Below are 15382 nucleotides of genomic sequence, written 5' to 3'. Positions count from 1 at the left end.
ATAAAAGACAACTTTATATTTTTATACTTAAAGGCTGATGAAGAACCATTACTAATCCAATTAAAGAAAATCCAACATTTCAGTTGAGAAGTATGGTAACTGTTTTTACTCTTTAAATATTACTTAAGTTTTCTAAAACACAACTTGAGAACATCCAGCATGCATGTTTAATTTCAGTACAGTGGCGTCAAGACCAGACCTACTTGTTACATGCGTCAAGGCTGGGTTGCAAATTATCATAGTCTTCATCATCTTCATGGTTTCTTCTCAGTGCATTTAATGACTCATTGACAGGATTTCATGATGACACCATATTAGTGGTAATAAGAATGTTTCAATTAATGATGGATTAATCAGAACTTTCTGAACTGATATTGTAGGAATTGATGCTTTTGTAGCTGAGTACTGGAAGCAGGCATCTGTACTATAAACTATTGCTCTATGAGGGACAATGGAGTCCCTGCTTTAGTTGAAACAGACACGGTTTTCAGGTTGTTGTGCCTCATGTGGGAGTACTTGGTCTGCTAGTAACTGAACCAATGCTTAACTGAGGCATTGTTATTCTTCTTGCAGAATTAGATGCCTTTTTATGTAAAGACTTAAGCCTGTAGTTTGGAGCTGTTAAGCAGTATCTTTAGGTGGCAATATAGGATGGGTACAGCTTGGTCAATGACAAAGGTTTTTTATTTCTTTGTCTTGCAATACCTAATAAAAAATCTCTTGGGGGAGAAGAGGTAAAATACTGGTCAGTGTGACGTGGGATTGCCAATCACACATCATTGGCATCAACAGTAGCTTTCCTAGCGTGGCTTGCATAAATTTTTGCATTGTCTAGAATTGTGGTCACATATCAGAAGGCAAACTCCAGTATCTGATTTATAACTCTTGACTCATATTCTGTAATCCCCATATCCTTCAGGATTTATGCCATCATCTGTGCATCTGTCTGTATTCTCTTAAGCAAAACCATCTTGCCAGATTCCATGATAAGTTGGTGATCAGACTTCTCGAGCTAAATCACCCACATTAATGTATTTCAGTCCTGATCTTGATGCAGGTTCTTTGCCTAGTTCCTATCCCTGGTATACCAGTGAGCAGGATGTTCAGAAGCTACGTGATATTCACAAAGATGGTTCCATGTGCCTTGGTCCACGCACCCTTGATTTTGTTTTTTAATAGAGATAGGATCATACAGAATAGTATATCAAGGACTTCTTCTGTATCAATATACTGATACAGATCTACTTTATTCTATTCAGTGGCCAAATGGTGTTCTATAGTGTCACTAAACATAGTTTAACTGTTTTTCTTGATGGATTTTTAGGTTTATTTGCAATCAAAGACAGGCTCTTTTTGCAAAATATGGTTGCTTAGTTCCATTCCTGGATGTATATACCAGACTGAAAACTCCCTTAAAATATGATTTGGTTTTTTATAATTTAGCCAGCCCCTATAATAGACACAGGTAGCAAAGCCTGTCTAGGAACTGTCATCTTGCTTGCAGAAAGAACAGTTTATAAGGCCAGTGGTGACATTCCTTATAGTTCCCATCAGTGTTCCTCACCCTTGTGTATTTCATATTTGTGAATAGCAATATTCTAAGTCCCAAGACTGCACTATTGAAAATATGAGGGAAAAGCTGACCCCTTCTACCAAGGAGTTCACCACCTAAGTAAGGATTGTGCAGTACCAACTGAAAATCGATGGCTGAGTGTATTCAGAGAAAAAAACACTTGAACTCAGACCAAACTTTATATACACATAGTCAGATATCCTAATAGATGACAAATGTTTTATGTTATGAAAATTTCTGGCCAGGCACAACGGCTCACACCTGTAATTCTAGCACTCTGGGAGGCCGAGGCTGGAGGATCCCTTGAGATCAGGAGTTCAAGACCAGCCTGAGCAAGAGCGAGACCCCATCTTTACTAAAAATAGAAAAAAAAAATTAGCCAGGCAACTGAAAATAGAAACAAACAAACAAAAAATTAGCTGGGCATGGTGGCGAGTGCCTATAGTCCCAGCTACTTGGGAGGCTGAGGCATGAGGATCGCTTGAGCCCAGGAATTTGAGGTTGCTGTGAGCTAGGCTGACACCACAGCACTCTAGCCCGGGCAACACAGTGAGACTCTGTCTCAAAAAAAAAAAGAAGAAGAAAGAAAGAAAAGAAAAAAAAAATTGCTTATATTGTGTGGGCAGGGATTCTCTCTAATTCAGGAAAGTTTCCAGGAAGAAGTGGGATTTTAAACAGGTTTCAAGACTAGAAAGGCTAATCTGGATTGCTATTTATTTTCCAGGTGCATCCTTTTAGCAGTGTCTCAATACATAGCTTATTAATATTGTTTTTCCACTGTGTGCCTGGTATTAATGTCTGAACAGTGGATTTTAATTAGAAGCGATTTCAAATTAGCTATCTTTATATGACAAGTGCTGTTCTCCTAGGATTCCACAGCATATTCCTGGTTTTGGGGACCGGTCACGTTTCTGAGCAGTTTGTGTTGTGAAATAGACACCTTTACCTTGTTCTTTCCCACTTATTTTTGCTCCTGATGTTCCATTAGGGAGTTCCTGTACTTCAGAACAAAGGTCTGGAATATTTTTTTCCATCTTAGGATCTAGGGGAAAACTGTGGCTGGGCCAGTAGGGAAGAATGTCTTAAAGGATCTAGTTACTAACATCGTTAAGCCTACTTTTAGCAGAATCGGGATGCAGGGTTTTTTGTGTGTTTGTTTGTTTGTTTGTTTTGGGATGGTCTTGCTCTGTTGCCCAGGCTAGGTGCCGTGGTGTCATCATAGCTCACTGCGACCTCAAGCTCCTTGGCCTCAAGCGATCCTCCCGCCTCAGCCTCCTAGAGTGCCAGGGTTACTGGCATGAGCCACTGTGCCTGACGTCAGGATGCAGTTTTTGTAAAACTCCCAGCCATCATCTTACAAGCAACTGCCACCACATATATTAGCAATTGCTAACCTTTTGAGCTTACTGAAAAAACCTCAGACCCTTTACAGAAACCAGGTTAGCTAGATGCTTTATCTGTGTCACAAGTCCCCAAATAAACAACATTTCCCCTGGACCTAGTTGTGGAACACCCATAAGATCATCAAGCTGTTAAATTTTTCCTTCATACCAAAGTTAATGTGAAATGGGTACGCAAAACTGAGTGTTGTATTCTGGAGTCCACTTTCTGATCTAATTTCACCTTTTACCTCCAAACTCTAAGTGCTTTGTTATCCCTTAGCCCTTGGAACTTAGCCTCTCTGTCCCTGGGTAAATAGTAATGTGGTTGTGATTGCACTGAAGTGACACCATGCTGCCCATGGATCATAAGTGAACCAGGCTTTGAATTAGAGAGTTCAACAGGCTTGAGGGGCTCTGCACCTTTCCTCTCTGGAAGCGGGCCTGGCCTCTTTCTTTCATGTTGGCCCCGACTGACTCAGCTGTAATGCTGTACCCCGAAATATACAGGTGCTGATTTGACAGGAGCTTTTTCACCCTTTAGAAGCTGGGCCCCCTAATGAGAATGTAGGCTCATAGAGCAATAATTCACGTGTAGGTGGCCTGTAAGGAAAGTTTTAACAAAAGAGTTGGTTAAGAAGCTGATTTATTTTCTTGCTTTAACTCTCTTGTCATGTGCTGAGAGGGGGCGGAAGAGGAGGGGAGGGTGGGGACTGGTGCTGCTGAAAGCATTTATCTTCATTTCTGCCATCTCCCAGTGTTTATTACCCTGTGATCGACAGATGAGGAAAGCTGCCAGTCAAACCCACGTTCAGCACATTTCCATTTCCCTTCATTGCAGATTTTTTAGGCTTTTGAAATCTGCATCCTCTTTGCAGCAATAAAGGTCGTTTCCCTGCTGCTGCTGACAAGCCCAAGACCTCTGGTCCAATTCTACTTACTTGTGCTTCCACCAAACAATAAAAGCTGCAGGAGTTTCAGCAATTTAAGACAAGTCATTGGTGAGAGCTATTCAGTGTTTGAATCAGTCAGTCCCTTTCTTTTTCTTTCTCTCTCACCTCTTTCTCCCTCAGTCCTCCTCCCCACTTTCCCTCTCTCTGTGCCCATTCTTATGCTGCTCAAGCACCTCCTTAAGCAGCTCCATTGTGTAATGATGAGAGGATGACAGCTTCTTGGCTTCACCTAGGGACCTAGGGACCTGGCTTCACCTAGGGACCCACCTTGGCCAGTGTCCTCTGTTGCTGGGACCTAAATATAGGAAATGCCAGATTGTGGGAGCTGTGTTAGTAGAGATAGAGTAATTCTTTTTTTTTTTTTTTTTTTTGAGACAGAGTCTCACTTTGTTGCCCTGGCTAGAGTGAGTGCGGTGGCGTCAGCCTAGCTCACAGCAACCTCAAACTCCTGGGCTCAAGCAATCCTACTGCCTCAGCCTCCCAAGTAGCTGGGACTACAGGCATGCACCACCATGCCTGGCTAATTTTTTCTATATATTTTTAGCTGTCCAATTAATTTCTTTCTATTTTTGGTAGAGACGGGGTCTTGCTCTTGCCCAGGCTGGCCTCGAACTCCTGAGCTCAAACAATCCGCCCGCCTCAGCCTCCCAGAGTGCTAGGATTACAGGCGTGAGCCACCACGCCCGCCCTGAGAGATAGAGTAATTCTTAATACCCTTATCCATCATCGTATCTTCTGTCAGAGGTAGAGGCTTTGAGGAAATCCCTGCCTGGTAGGAGTGAATGTTAGGTGTTTTTGTTTTGGGGTTTTCCTTCTCCTGTTTTCTCTGAACACTGTGGGTTTTTTGGAATACTGTTCCTAATAATCTTTCAGTAGCATGTGTTCTTGTGAGCTTATTTGTTTTTGTCTTAAATAATGTTTGTGGGTGGAAGAAAGGTAATGATATTAATTTCTTTGAAAATGGGATGTTCTGCTTTCATAATTACTTGTCCCAATTACATGATTAATGTAAGTGCAGGTAATTGCTTCATTGGACATATGTATTGAAGGAGGACAGGTCTATAACATGATGATGAAAACAGGCCTCACCCTCTTTCTCTACCCACGTAGGAGCATCTTAGCTTGACTTCAGAAATCTAGGAGCTACCAATCACCCTGCCAACAGCCAAGATTAATCCTGGATTGTAATATGATAGGAGGACAGAGTGAGGACCTAGCAAAGAACAGCTTATTCCCTTTGTTTGGGGTGATAACTCATTGCAGAACTCTGGATGGCACTGGTACATTCCAGGCAATGTGATTGAATCGTTGGGGATTGCTGAATTAGGAAACAAAGTAGTTTAATGAAGCCCCACTACCTGTGGGCTTTCTGAGGCTCACTGTCTGATGGTGTGAGCCCTGTCCCCTATTTGATCTCTTTGACTGGCTTTTTAAGGGAGAATGGTCATGTCAGGCTTAGAAGTTAGACTCTCCCATCAGACCTAACTGCTCTCCTACAGATTTGAATATGATTCTGATTTCATGCCATGTCTGTGACATTACTTTGTATGCATATATCTAGTTATACATCTCCTCTTTGAAGGCATATGTAAAAAACTAATGTCATGCTTGGCACAGGGGCTCATGCCTTTAATCCCAGCACTTGGAAGGCCAAGGGGGGAGGATCATTTGAGGACAGGAGTTCAAGATCAACCTAGGCAACATAGTGAAACCCCGTCTCTTAAAAAAAAAAAAAAATTGCTGGGCATGGTGGCACATCCTTGTAGTCTCAGCTTCTTGGGAGGCTGAGGCAGGAGAATCCCTTGAGCCCAGGAGTTCGAGGTTACAGTGAGCTATGATCAGGCCACTGCACTGTAGCCTGGGAGACAGAAGGAGATCATGTCTCTTTAAAAAAAAAAAAAAGCTATTATCAATACTATGTAATACTGCTTATATGAGGTTATACAAAGTAGTCAAATTCATAGGAACAGAAAGTAGAATGGTGATGACCAGGGGCTGGGGAAGAGGGAAAGGGGGAGTTGTTTAGTAAGTATAGAGTTTGAGATTTGCAAGAAGAAAATTTCTGAAGATCTGCTTCACAACAACGTGAATATACTTAACTCTGCAAAACTGTGCACTTAAATATAGTTAAGGTGGTAAACTTTGTTATGTGCTTTTACCACAATTTTATAAAAAAGAAAAGCTAATGCCAGACTCTTTGTACCACCTCCTGTTTACTCTGGATAGGAAGGCTCTATCTACTGCTGTGGCCCTAATGAACATCAACTTAATTTCTCGTTTGTGGAACAATAAAATTATGTTGATTTAGGGGCCTAATTTCTACACGTAATGCACACAGACATTGAAGTCTGTAGTTATGAAATATTTACCCTTTAGTTCTTGTTAAGTATATTTCAGACTTACATAACAAGAGATCTTAATGTCAGATGAAGTGACCGATAGAGGAGTTACTGAACAATCTAAGTCCAATAAACAGACCAAATGCCTTACTGAGAACATTTCCTGTGCCAGAATTATAGACACCCACATGGTGCCAGTTTGAAGTTTTATTCTTGTGTTTTTACAGAAAATGATGTCCCCTAATGCTCTTCTTTTAGCCTCAGGAAAAAGAGAAGACTCAGTTTCAACTATAGGTAATACACTCAGAATTGGCCTTTGAAACCTACTTTTTCCTTCCAAAGGAAATAATTGTTTCCCTCAAGCACTTTTATGATTGCCAGTTTTCCACACAGTGTATTTTCTATAAAATAAAAACTATTATCTTATTGTCATATGAACCTGTGGTTCAGTTATAAACATACAATAGAATATTATTCAGCCATAAAAAGGAATGGAGTACTGATACATGTTATAGCATGGATGAACTTGAGAACGTAATGTTAAGTAAAAGAAACTGGACGCAAAAGGCCACCTACTGTATGGTTCCAGTATATGAAATGTCAGGGAGAAGCAAAATTATAGTGAAAGTAGATTAGTTATTGCCTAGGGCTAGGGAGGGAGTGGGACAGAGTAGAGTGGAGTGACTGCTAATGGGTACAATATTTTGGGAGATGATGAAAATGTCCTGCAATTAGATAGTAGTGATGGCTATTGTAAAATTGATTTGGTGATGGCTACACAACTGTGTGAATATACTAATAACCCTTGAATCATATACTTATAATCATATAAATAGGTGAATTGTATGGTATGTGAATTATATCTCAATAAAGCTATAATTTTAAACAGACACACACATATATTTGGCCATTTTCCTCAATGTCAAAATCATAAATGGGAACTAAGAGAAACTTGGGACACTTCTACCCTGGGAGGAAGTCTTGTTATTTGTCATCAGGGACTCTTTCCAGGTCCCCAGGCAATAGAATAAATTGACTGTGATCTTAGATGAGATTGTTAAATGGTGACAAAGTGAGTGTGACTGAGTGCTTAGTTATTCTCCCTTCTTAGGACAGGTTTTAAGACTGCATTTGAATGAAGCTTTCTGGAAAGAAGAATAAGTACTCTTCCTAGGATGCCATTCAGTATACATTAATACTTAGAGAGGAAGGATGGTTTCTGTGTTCAAATAATTCTGTGTTATATTGCTCTAAGAATTATTATTTTTCATAAACAGAAGCCAGTTTATTTATTTACATAGAGCTCAGACAATCCATAAGAAAGAAGTTAAAATAACCAAAGCCAGGCTCAGTGGCTCACACCTGTAGTCCCTGCTACTTAGAAGGCTGAGGTGGGAGGATCACCTGAGCCCAGAAGTTAGAGGCTGCAGTAAACTATGATCTTGCCACTACACTCTAGCTTGGGCAGCAGAGCAAGAGCCCCCATCTCTTAAAAAAATGGGATTACCGTTTTTTACTTCACAAATTGATCAAAATTTGTATTGATAGTGGTGGGGTTGTTTTTGAGACAGGGTCTTGCTGTGTTGCCCAGGCTGGTCTCACGGTGTGAGCCATTGTGCCTGGCTCAGTAGTGTTTTTTAATAACCGCCTTATTGAGATATAATTCACATACTATACATATACTGCATATACATAGTATACTGCATATACTATGACTTTTGGTAAATGCAGAGTTATGCAACCATCACCACTATCTATATATTTCAGAACATTTTTATCACTTCCTAAAAAAACTCCTGTACACATTAAGTCACTTCCCTCTTCCCCTTTCTCTTCTTTACTTTCCTCCAGTCCTAGGCAACCACTAATCTACATTTTGTGTCTATAGCTTTGCCTATTCTAGACATTTCATGTAAGTGGAATCATATAATAATGGGATCTTTTAAAACTGACTTTATAAGAAGAATTTTGAAAAGTCGATATGTTGTTCAGTTGGACCTGCCCTGGGCCTTCTAGTCTCTTGCTCTACTGAGCAGTGAGCAAGCTGGTTCTTAGCTCCATGTAACAACCAAACAGAAAGATAATAATTGTGTTTCCAGGCTGATGAGTGTCTACGTCCCCAGCCCCTTTCTTATTCCATCTTCCTATCAGCAGCACAGTCAGAGATGACCGTTCTGAATCATGCAATCTCAAATAAAACAGATTTTGTAGGACTGAAATGTAATTTATTCGTTTCCTTCTTTGCATCTTGCCCTTTTTACCCTCCCCAAATTAGCTTTTCTGATAGATTTGCTAATGATTCCCATTGTTCAGTATCTTCACTAAACTGTTGAATCATACTCTTCATTTCCCTCCTTTTCGAACAGATCTTGAGAGAGGCTAAGGAGCTGGTTTGGAAAAAGCTTCCTAATTCTTTCCAGACAACTAAAGAGAAGAGTCTGGGAGAGCAGAGGCAGAGGGATGCACTCAGGGTATCAGGCTTGGTAGAGCTCGCCTTTCATGTGACTGTGAGGCCTGTTAGGATTTTATCCCTGGACACATTCTTGGAGCTTCCAGCCTACAAATTGAATACCTGACTGGGAGAATGATGGCTCGGTTTTTGCATTGTTGTTCCCTGATTGTTGGCCAAGATCTCTGGATTTGAGCTTCTCCTCCCCCTTGTTTTGTCTTTCATCAGAATAATCTTTATTTACTCTTTTGCTCTGAGGCTCCAGGAAGGAATTCTGCGGTTGCATGATAGACGTGTACTGCCATAACTGGCACTGTCCTTATGGACAGCGGCTGTTTCCACTGTCTCCTAGAACTTGAATGAAAGTCTTGGTCTTTTTCTCTCTCTTTTTAAAAATAGACTTTCAAAAAAAGGACTTTTAGATTTCTAGAAGAATTGAGTTGAAAGTACGGAGAATTCCCATATTCTCCTTCCCTCCGTACTCAGTCTCCCCCACCATCAGCATCCTGCACTAGTGGGTACACTTGCTGCAACTGATGAGCCAACACGGACACATCATAATTACCCAAAGTCCATAATGTACATTAGGGTTCACTCTTGGCATTGTAAGTTCCATAGGTCTGGGGAAATGTATAATGACATGTATCTAACATTGTAGTATCATCATAGATAACTTTACTGCCCCCAAAATCTCCTTGTGCTCCACCTATTCATCCCTTCCTCCCCTCAAACCCATACCAACCACTAATCTTTTTTATGTCTTCATAGTTTTGCCTTTTCCAGAATGTCATACATTTGGAATCAGACAGTATGTAGCCTTTTGACTTTTTTCACTTAGTAATATGCATTAAAGGTTCCTACATGTTTTTTCATGGCTTAATACCTCATTTCTTTTAGCACCGATTAATATTCCATTGTATGGATGTGCCAGTTTATCCATTCTCCTATTGAAGGACATCTTGGTTGCTTCCACATTTTGACAGTTGTGAATAAAGCTGCCACAAACATCCATTTGAATCTGGGCATGTTGCTTTCATGCCTGTAATCCTAGCACTCTGGGAGGCCGAAGTGGGAGGATCACTTGAGCTCAGGAGTTTGAGATTAGCCTGAGCAAGAGCAAGAACCCATCTCTACCAAAAATAGAAAAAATTAGCTGTGCATGGTGGCTTGTGCCTATAGTCCCTGCTACTTGGGAGGCTGAGGCAGGAGGATCACTTGAGCCCAGGAGTTTGAGGTTGCAGTGAGCTATAATGATGCTACTGCATTCTACCCCGGGCAACAGAGTGAGACTCTTTTAAAAAAAAAAAAAAAACAAAACAAATCCATGTGTATGTTTTCTTATGGACATAAGTTTTCAACTCATTTGGGTAAATACCAAGGAATATGATCATATGGTGAGAGTGTGTTCAGTTTTGCAATAAACTGCCAAACTGTTGACCATATTATTTTGTATTCCCACCAGCAATGAACGAAAGTTCCCGTTGCTCCACATCTTCACTAACATTTGGCGTTATCAGTTTTCTGGATTTCAGCCATTCTGATATGTGGGTAGTAGTTTCTTATTGATGTTTTAATGTGCAATTCTTTAATGATATATGATGTTGAGCGTCTTTTTATATGCACATTTGCCATCTTTATATTTTCTTAGGTGAGGTTTCCAGACTCATTGCCCATTCATTTTCTTATTGTTGAGTTTTAAGAGTTCTTTGTATATTTTGGATACCAGTCCTTTTATCAGATAAATGTTTTGCAAAGATTTTCTCCCAGTCTGTGGCTTGTCTTTTCATTCTCAGAACAGTGGCTTTCATAGAACCGAAGATTTTAATTTTAATGAGGTCCAACTTTTTGATTTTTTTATTTTGATTTTGGTGTTGTATCTAAAAAGTCATCAGTAAACCCAAGGTCTCCTAGATTTTTCTCTTACATCTTCTAGGATTTTAATAGTTTTATGGTATTTTGTTTTGTTTTGTTTTGTTGCAATACGATCTTGCTCTGTTGCCCGGGCTAGAGTGCAGTGACATCATCATAGCTCACAGCAACCTCAAACCTGGGCTCAAGTGATCTTCCTGCCTTAGCCTCCAAAAGAGCTAGCATTCAGGCCTGAGCCACTGTGCCCAGTGTAGTTTTTGTGTTTTATGTAAAAGTCTATGATCCAATTTTAGTTGATTTTTGTGAAAAATGTAAGGTTTGTGTCTAGATTTCTTTTTTTTTTTTTTATGTGGATGTCTAGTTGTTTCATGGCACCATTTGTTGAAAAGGCTGTCCTTTCTCCATTGAATTTCCTTTGAATCTTTGTCAAAGGTCAGCTGACTATATTTATGTGGGTTTATTTCTAGGCTCTATTGTTTCATTGATCTGTATGTCTATTTGTCTATTCTTTTGACAGTGCCATATTGTCTTTATTATTGTAGCTTTATATTAAGTCAGTCCTCCAACTTTGTGTTTTCATTCCATATTGTATTGGCTATTCTGGGTCTTTTGCCTTTCCATATAAACTTTAGAATCATATTGTTGATATGTACAAAGTAATTTGTTGGGATTTTGACTGGGATTGCATTGAATCTGTAGACTCACCTGGCAAGAATTGAAATCTTAACACTATTGAGCATTCCTATTCATGAACATAGAATCTCTCTCTCCTATTTAGTTAGATCTTTTGTGATTTCTTTTATCAGAGTTTTATAGCTTTCCTCATATAGATCTTGTACATATTTTGTTAGATTTATCCCTAAGTATGTATGTTTTTGGTGTTAATGCAAATGGTATTGTATTTTTAACTTAAAGTTCTAGTCATTCATTTGTTTATTGCTGGTATATAGGAAAGCAATTGGCTTTTTAAATATATATATTTTAGGGGCAGGGTCTTGTTCTATCACCTAGGCTAGAGTACAGTGGTGTAATCAGAGCTCATTGCAGCCTCAAACTTCTGGGCTCAAGTGATCCTCCTGCCTCAGCCACCTGAGTAGCTAAGACTATAGGCATGCACCACTATACCCGGATATTTTTTTTAAGAAACTTTTTGTATACAGCTCACTATATTGTCCAGGCTGATCTCGAACTCCCAGCCTCAAGCTATCCTCTCACTTTGGCCTCCCAAAGTGCTGGGATTACAGGCTTGAGCCACTGTGACAGGCAACAGTTGACTTTTGTATATTAACCTTGTATCCTGCAACCTAGCTATAATCACTTAATAGCTCCGAGAGGGTTTTTCAATTGTTGATTCATTGGAATTAGGCAATCATGACATCTGCCAACAAACACAGTTATATTTCTTCCTTCCAATATGTATACCTTTTATTTACTTTTCTTGTCTTACTGCATTAGCTAGGTCTTTCATTATGACGTTGGAAAGGAGTGGTGAGAAGGGGCTTCTTGCCTTGTTCTTGATCTTAAGGGAAAAATATCTAGTTTCTCACCATTAGGGATGATATTGGCTATATATATTTCTGTTTTCTGGAAGAGATTGTAGAGAACTGATACAATTTCTTCCCTCAAAATGTTTGACAGAATTCACCAACAAAACCATTTGGGGCTGGTATGTCCTGTTTAGGGAGATTGTTAATGATTGATTCAATTTAATAGATATAAGCCAATTCAGATTATATTTTTCTTTTGTGTAAATTGTGGTAGACTATGTCTTTCAAGGAGTTGGTCCATTTCAGCTAGGTTTTCAAATTTGTGGGCACAGGGTTGTTCATAGTATTCCTTTATTATCCTTTTAGTGTCCATGGAATCAGTAGTGATGGCCCCTCTTTCTTTTCTGATATTAGTAATTTGTGTCTTCTCTCTTTTTTTCTTAGCCTGCTTTGAGATGTATTGATCTGTTTAAAGAGCCAGTTTTTCATTTCATTGTTTTTTCTCTGTTGATATTCTGTTTTCAATTTCAGTGGTTTCTGCTCATTTTTTCCTTTTCTTCTACTTTGGATTTAATTTGCTCTTCTTTTTCTTCTTTCCTATGATATAGAACCTTATATTATTAATTTTAGATCTTTCTTCTTCTTCTTTTTTTTTTTTTGAGACAGAGTCTCACTGTGTTGCCCGGGCTAGAGTGCCATGGCGTCATCCTAGCTCACAGCAACCTCAAACTCCTGGGCTCAAGCAATCCTCCTACCTCAGCCTCCCGAGTAGCTGGGACTACAGGCATGCGCCACCATGCCTGGCTAATTTTTTCTATATATTTTTAGTTTTCCAATTAATTTCTTTCTAATTTTTAGTAGAGACGGGGTCTCGCTCTTGCTCAGGCTGGTTTCGAACTCTTGAGCTCAAACAATCCGCCCACCTCAGCCTCCCAGAGAGCTAGGATTACAGGCGTGAGCCACCGCGCCCGGCCCTTTCTTCTTTTTTTACATATGCATTCAGTGCTATAAGTTTCCCTGTAAGCATTGCTTTCAGTACATCCCACAAATTTTGATAGGTCTATTTTCATTTTCATGTAATTCAAAATATTTTAAAATTTCTCTTGAGATTTTTTTTTGATCCATGTGTTATCTAGAAGTGTACTGTTTAATAAGCTTTTAAGGATTCTCCAGTTATCTTTTTATTACTGATTTCTAGTTTAATTTCCTTATAGTATGAAAGCATACTTTATATGATTTCTTTCTTTTTTTTCTTTTTAAGAGAGAGAGTTTCGCTCTGTCACCTAGGGTGACAGTGGTGCAGTGGTGTGATCATAGTTCACTGCAGTCTTAAACTCCTGGGCTCAAATGATCCTCCTTCCTCAGTAGCTAGGACTACAGGTGTGAGCCACTGCACTCAGCTTGATTTCTATTCTTTTAAATATGTTACTTTGTAAAAGTGGCCCAGAATGTGGTCTATCTTGGTCTGGGCTGTTTTTCGAGGAGAAAGTTGCCAAAGAGTCTAGGGCTTGGCTAGTTTTTACCTTAATCCTAAAATTAAATGCTTCTCTTTCTTGGCCTTGGCACACTATTTTGGCTAGTCTCTCACAAAAGAACTTCTGTCTATGAGCTGTTGATTACAGAGCTGTACTTGTAGAGGAAATACACACAGAGATTGGAGTAGATGATTAAAATAGTTTTAATGACCATTTATTAGACACTTAACTATTTGCTATCACTTTATATTTGTTGTCTCAGTAAGTTCTTCTAACTACCTATAATTTGTAGGTACCATTATGTCTTTTTTACAGCTAAGGAAACTGAGATTCAGGAAGATTAATTTACACAAAGTCATACTACATTAGGTATTGTCAGGAAGTGTCAAAATCTGGTTCATTTGACTCTGAAGCTATATTCTCTAAAACCATGCAAAAACAAACAAACAGGCCAGGCGCAGTGGCTCACGCCTGTAATCCTAGCACTCTGGGAGGCCAAGGCGGGTGGATCGCTCAAGGTCAGGAGTTCGAAACCAGCTTGAGCAAGAGCGAGACCCTGTCTCTACTAAAAAATAGACAGAAATGATATGGACAACTAAAAATATATATAAAGAGAAAAAATTAGCTGGGTATGGTGGTGCATGCCTGTAGTCTCAGCTACTCGGGAGGCTGAAGCAGAAGGATCACTTGAGCCCAGGAGTCTGAGGTTGCTGTGAGCTAGGCTGACGCCACGGCACTCACTCCAGCCCAGGCAACAAAGCGAGACTCTGTCTCAAAAAACGAACAAACAAACAAACAAAAAAGCTGTAAGATCCCAGTTCAAGCCAGACTCTAATCCATGGCAGAAAGGGAAAACTGAAGTTTGCTAAGGAACATTTGTTGTACAATGCTGTGCCTTGATTAGTTTCTTTCCACAATCAGTATCACTGACAGTCTTGGTGCCTTTAGCATCAGGCATTCTGGTATTGGTACTTTCTAATAGCACCTATCTTGAAGTTAAATTGTAGACTATGTTTATCTAGCTTAGAGTTTCTCAACCAGATGGTTTTTATCCCCAGGGGACACTTGGCAATGTCTGCAGATATTTTTGGTTGTCACAACTGGGTGGAGGGGAGTGCTACTGGCATCTGAAGGGTAGAGGCCAGGGATGCTGCTAAATGTCCTACAATACACAAGACTCCTCCTCATCTCCCAAACAAAGAATTGTCTGGCCCAAAATATCAATAGTGCAGAGCTTGAGAAACCCTGAGCCTAGCTTGTTCCATTCTGTTATTACATGGGAGAACCTTGAGACGTAGAAATTCCTCAGCAGTCTCTCAGGATTTGGTTTCTGAGGCTAAGTGCCTCCTATGGAAAAATTTAATAGCTCAGTCCATTAACTTGCTCTGGCACATTTCCTGTACATTCAGCTTAGTGGCCAGTGATTGGGTTTTGTTTTTTTTTTAATAGAGTGGTGCCTTTTCTTCCTGATGTTCCTGAGAGACGAGCTCAATTGGCCTGCAGTTCTTGAGGCAGAGAACCTAGGGACAGTACTCTAACCTGTTGCTGGCATCTTTCACTCCCTAATCTGTGTTTACACGGCAGTGAAAATCAACTCTCCCTGGTGCCAAGCTTTGTTCCTCCTCAGCACTCTGGCACCATTGGCAGAGAACACTTCCCCAGTCTCTTCCACACAGTACAGCCCTACATGTTTTATTGCCCAGCTGTTCTCTAGAACACGTTTCTTTTTTTCTTTTTGAGACAGAGTCTTGCTCTGTTGCCTGGGCTAGAGTGCCATGGCATCAATCTAGCTCACAGCAACCTCAAACTCCTGGGCTCAAGCAGTCCTTCTGCCTCAGCCTCTCGAGTAGCTGGGACT

The 15382-nt window shown here is 40.0% G+C and overlaps 1 protein-coding gene and 1 pseudogene across 6 annotated transcripts in view; one reads left to right on the top strand and one right to left on the bottom strand.

Annotated features, from left to right (window-relative positions):
• AMBRA1 (autophagy/beclin-1 regulator 1) overlaps nucleotides 1-15382 on the top strand; it is a 185504-nt gene that overhangs the window by 107278 nt on the left and 62844 nt on the right. The gene's annotated exons all lie outside the window — the stretch shown is intronic.
• On the bottom strand, nucleotides 200-985 carry LOC105811020 (annotated as a pseudogene).

The sequence above is a fragment of the Propithecus coquereli genome, unplaced genomic scaffold, assembly GCF_000956105.1.
Source record: "Propithecus coquereli isolate 6110/MARCELLA unplaced genomic scaffold, Pcoq_1.0 Scaffold227, whole genome shotgun sequence".
Lineage (NCBI taxonomy): Eukaryota > Metazoa > Chordata > Mammalia > Primates > Indriidae > Propithecus > Propithecus coquereli.
The sequence above is the reverse complement of the archived record's forward strand: the minus strand, read 5'-3'. Positions and strand labels throughout refer to the sequence as shown.